Source organism: Ranitomeya variabilis, chromosome 1, assembly GCF_051348905.1.
Source record: "Ranitomeya variabilis isolate aRanVar5 chromosome 1, aRanVar5.hap1, whole genome shotgun sequence".
Lineage (NCBI taxonomy): Eukaryota > Metazoa > Chordata > Amphibia > Anura > Dendrobatidae > Ranitomeya > Ranitomeya variabilis.
In genome coordinates, this window is record NC_135232.1 from 401,135,391 (window position 1) to 401,141,390 (window position 6,000).

The following is a 6,000-nucleotide window of genomic DNA, read 5'->3' on the forward strand; positions in this document are numbered from 1 at the left end:
ATTTACATATCAGAAAAACCTGGATTTCTCTGGAATAAAAAAATCATATTGCAGATATCAATGCCTCATTTAATTCAGCTTTCTATGACCTTCATAAACGTATAGCAGGCCTAGGAGGGTTGTTACTGACAGGTTCCCTTAAAAGTTTAATTTATTTTTGAAACTTATTCTACAGTTTTATAGTTGAACGGATCATCATAGAATGATAAGTAACTTAGGATATGCATTCCATTACAGTGGGGAAAAAAAGTACTTAGTCAGCCACCAATTGTGCAAGTTCACCCACTTAAAAAGATGAGAGAGGCCTGTAATTGACATCATAGGTAGACCACAACTATGGGAGTCAAAATGAGAAAACAAATCCAGAAAATCACCTTGTCTGATTTGGCAAGATTTATTTTGCAAAATATGGTGGAAAATAAGTATTTGGTCACCTAAAAACATGCAAGATTTCTGGCTCTCACAGACCTGTAACTTCTTCTTTAAGAGGCTCCTTTGTCCTCCACTCATTACCTGTGGTAATGGCACCTGTTTGAACATGTTATCCGTATAAAAGACACCTGTCCAGAACCTCAAACAGTCACACTCCAAACTCCACTATGGTGAAGACTAAAGAGCTGTCGAGGGACACCAGAAACAAAATTGTAGCCCTGCACCAGTCTGGGAAGACTGAATATGCAATAGCCAATCAGCTTGTATGATGAAATCAACTGTGGGAGCAATAATAAGAAAATGGAAGACATAGAAGACCACTGATAATCTCCCTCGATCTGGGGCTCCATGCAAGATCTCACTCCCAAGGGGTCAAAATGATCACGAACGGTGAGCAAAAATCCCAGAATCACATGGGGGACTTAGTGAATGACCTGCAATAGAGCTAGGACCACTGTAACAAAGGCTACCATCAGTAACGCACTATGCCGCCAGGGATTCAGATCCTGCAGTGCCAGACGTGTGCCTCTGCTTAAGCCAGTACATGTCTGGGCCCGACTGAAGTTTGCTAGAGAGCATTTGGATTATCTAGAAGAGTATTGGGAGAGTGTCATATAGTCTGATAAAACCAAAGTAGAACTGTTTGGTAAAAACTAAACTCGTCATGTTTGAAGGAGACCATGCTGAGTTGCATCCAAAGAACATCATTAGTGATGAGCGAATATACTCGTGGCTCGGGTGGTCTCCGAGTATTTTTGACTGCTCGGAGATTGTTTTTGTTGCTGCAGCTGCATGATTTACGGCTGCTAGCCAGCAAAGGGACCAGGACGACTGATCCGTGTACATGAAAGAATGAATGGGGCCATGTAGCGTGAGATTTTAAGCGCAAACCTCCTTCCATCAGCAAGGGCACTGAAGATGAAACGTGGATGGGTCTTTCAGCATGATAATGATCCCAAGCACACTGCCATCGAAGGAGTGGCTTAGTAAGAAGCATATGAAGATCCTGGAGTGGCCTAGCCAGTCTCCAGATCTCAACCCCATAGAAAACCTTTAGAGGAAGTTGAAAGTCCTTGTTGCCCAGCGACAGGTCCAAAACATCACTGCTCTAGAGGAGATCTGCATGGAGGAATGGGCCAACATACCTCCAACAGTGTGTGCCAACCTTGTGAAGAGTTGCAGAAAACGTTTGACCTCTGTCATTGCCAATAAAGGATATATAACAAAATATTGAGATGAACTTTTGTTAATAACAAAATACTTACCATATATACTCGAGTATAAGCCGAGATTTTCAGCCCCAAAAAATGGGCTGACAGTGCCCCTCTCGGCTTATACTCGAGTCATGGAAGGCGGGTCGGCGGGTGAGGGGGAGCGATGACTGTCACATACTCACCTGCTTCTGGCGTTCCTGACGCGGTCACTGCATGTCCCATGGTCTCCGGCGCCGGCACCACCTTCCTCTGTTCAGCGGTCACGTGGTACCGCTCATTAAGGTAATGAATATGGACTCCACTTCCATAGGGGTGGAGCTGCATATTCATTACTGTAATGAGCGTATCAGTGACCGCTCAATACAGGAAGAAGCTGCAGGCGCCGGAGTCCATCTGTCCGGGAGAAGCTGCCAGGGACCGCGCTGGGAGCAGGTGAGTATTAAATATTCACCTGTCCCTCGTTCCAGCGTCGGCGCCGCTCCGTCTTCCGCGTCCTCTGCAGTGACTGTTCAGGTCAGAGGGCGCGATGACGTATTAGTGTGCGCACCGCCCTCTGCCTGAACAATCAGTACGGAGAGTCGGGACGCTGAGGAGCAGCGACGAGTGGTGAGTATGTCTTTTTTTTTTTATTGCAGCAGCAGCATTTTATGTGGCACATTGTCATATGGAGCGTCTATGGGGCCATAATGAACTGCATGGAGCATTATATGGGACATATTTGTATATGGAGCGTCTATGGGGCCATAATGAACTGCATGGAGCATTATATGGGGCATATTTGTATATGGAGCGTCTATGGGGCCATAATGAACTGCATGGAGCATTATATGGGGCATATTTGTATATGGAGTGTCTATGGGCCATAATGAACTGTATGGAGCATTATATGGGGCAGATTTGCATATGGAGCACCTTATGGGGCCATAATGAACTGCATGGAGCATTATATGGGGCATATTTGTATATGGAGCATCTTATGGGGCCATAATGAACTGCATGGAGCATTATATGGGGCATATTTGTATACTGAGCATCTATGGGGCCATAATGAACTGCATGGAGCATTATATGGGGCATATTTGTATATTGAGCATCTATGGGGCCATAATGAACTGCATGGACCATTATATGGGGCATATTTGTATACTGAGCATCTATGGGGCCATAATGAACTGCATGGAGCATTATATGGGGCATATTTGTATATTGAGCATCTATGGGGCCATAATGAACTGCATGGACCATTATATGGGGCATATTTGCATATGGAGCATCTTATGGGGCCATAATGAACTGCATGGAGCATTATATGGGGCATATTTGTATATGGAGCGTCTATGGGGCCATAATGAACTGTATGGAGCATTATATGGGGCATATTTGTATATGGAGCATCTTATGGGGCCATAATGAACTGCATGGAGCATTATATGGGGCATATTTGTATATTGAGCATCTATGGGGCCATAATGAACTGCATGGACCATTATATGGGGCATATTTGCATATGGAGCATCTTATGGGGCCATAATGAACTGCGTGGAGCATTATATGGGGCATATTTGTATATGGAGCGTCTATGGGGCCATAATGAACTGCATGGAGCATTATATGGGGCATATTTGTATATGGAGCATCTATGGGGCCATAATGAACTGCATGGAGCATTATATGGGGCATATTTGTATATGGAGCGTCTATGGGGCCATAATGAACTTATTATATGTGGCACATTTGTATATGGAGCATTATATGGGGTATATTTTAATATGGAGCATCTTATGGGGCCCATCATGAACTGTATGGAGCATTATATGGGGCTCCTGATTCAATATGGATATTCAAAAACACGTAACCTATCGATGTCTCAATTAATTTTACTTTTATTGGTATCTATTTTTATTTTTGAAATTTACCAGTAGCTGCTGCATTTCCCACCCTAGGCTTATACTCGAGTTATTAAGTTTTCCCAGTTTTTTTGTGGCAAAATTAGGGGGGTCGGCTTATACTCGGGTCGGCTTATACTCGAGTATATACGATATTTTCCACCATATTTTGCAAAATAAATCTTGCCAAATCAGACAAGGTGATTTTCTGGAATTGTTTTCTCATTTTGACTCTTAGATTTGGTCTACCTATGATGTCAATTACAGGCCTCTCTCGTCTTTTTTAAGTAGGTGAACTTGCACAATTGGTGGCTAATACTTTTTCCCCCCACTGTACTTATTTTGGATCCAGATTACCAGCCTGTGTATTATTAGTCCAGAGATGCACCTACAGTTTCTGGTTGTCATTGGAAACAGTTGATAAAATGCACTAACGTGTTAGCGGAGTACAGGCACCAGCTTGAAAACTACATTTCCTCGGATACCAGTAATCTGTGATCCAGCCAAAAAAGAATTGAAGATGGCAGAAAGCAGCTCTTTGACTATAAGGGTATGTGCGGTTTTCACTGCAGATTTTCTCGCGGTTTCTTCTGCGGATTCCTCTGCGGTTTTTCAACTGCACTTTCCTATTGGTGCAGGTTGAAAACCGCTGCGGAATCCGCACAAAGAATTGACATGCTGCGGAAAATATTCCTCTGCGTTTCCGCGCGGATTTTTTCGCAGAATGTGCACAGCGTTTTTTTTTTCCCATAGGTTTACATGGTACTGTAAACTTTGGGAAAACTGCTGCGGATCCGCAGCGTCAAATCCGCTGCGGATCTGCAGCAAAATCCGCAGCGTGTGCACATACCCTTAGGGCTCATTCAGATGGATACTAAAGCCACTTGGTATTATGTGAGTTAGTCTGGTCCAAAATAACAGACCAGAACAGTGCATGTTGAATTTTATTTTATTGTGTTTGGGGGGGAGGGGGTGAAAAATCACTGGTGTGCAATTGCCCACAGATAATTGTTAGGTCACTCTGCTGTCTGTTATACACAGTGACAGAAAATATGGCCATCTGGCATCTAATTATTTTTGATCTGGTGCAGATAAGGACCAAAATGGTGCTAAAACGGTGAATGCTTTCATTTAAGGTTATTAATGTCTTCACACAATTGTACTCAATAAACACTACCTAGGGACTAAAAAAGTTAAAACAGGCTTGCTACTTTAAAGAGTAACTACCATATTTTCTGCATCAAATCTGCAAGTCACAAATACTCAACGTGTGTATGACACTTCAGGTTTCTCATTCACTTTGCTGGCGTAAGGATTGCTTCAGGTTTTGCTAGCAAATCTGCATGGCAAAAATGCACCAAATCTGCAATGTGTGCACAAGCCCTTGGAATACTGTGTACAGTTTTGGGCTCCAGTGTACAAGAAGGACATGGCAAACAAATGTATCCAGCCATACATTAAAAATCGTGCATGAAGACAAAAAAAGACACATTTTGAACATCGTCCATAATTATGTTCATACAGTGGGTACGGAAAGTATTCATACCCCTTTTTCACTGTTTGTTTCATTGCAGCCATTTGGTAAATTCAAAAAAGTTCTTTTTTTTTTCTCATTAATGTACACTCTACACCCCATTTTGACAGAAAACAAATGTAGTAATTTTTGCAAATTTATTAAAAAAGAAAAACTGAAATATCACATGGTCATAAGTATTCAGACCCTTTCCTCAGTATTGAGTAAAAGCATCCTTTTGAGCTAGTACAGCCATGAGTCTTCTTGGGAATGATGCAACAAGTTTTTCACACCTGGATTTGGGTATCCTCTGCCATTCTTCCTTGCAGATCCTCTCCAGTTCGGTCAGGTTGGATGGTGAACGTTGGTGGACAGCCATTTTCAGGTCTCTCCAGAGATACTTAGGTCAGGGCTCTGGCTGGGCCAGTCAAGAATGGTCACAGAGTTGTTCTGAAGCCACTCCTTTGTTATTTTAGCTGTATAGGTCATTGTCTTGTTGGAAGGTGAACCTTCAGCCAAGTCTGATGTCCAGAGCACTCTGGAAGAGGTTTTCATCCAGGATATCATTGTACTTGGCTGCATTCATGTTTCCTTCAATGACAACCAGTTGTCCTGTCCCTGCAGCTGAAAAACACCCCCCTAGCATGATGCTGCCACCACCATGTTTCACTGTTGGGAAGGTGATGAGCAGTGCCTGGTTTTCTCCACACATACCACTTAGAATTATCATCATAAAGGTTTATTTTCGTCTTAACAGACCAGAGAATCTTATTTCTCATAGTCTGGGAGTTCTTCATGTGTTTTTTAGCAAACTCTACACCGTGTTCCAAATTATTATGCAAATTGGATTTAAGTGTCATAAAGATTTAATTGTTTTGTTTTTCAAATAAACTCATGGATGGTATTGTGTCTCAGGGCTCAATGGATCACTGAAATCAATCTTAAACACATGTGA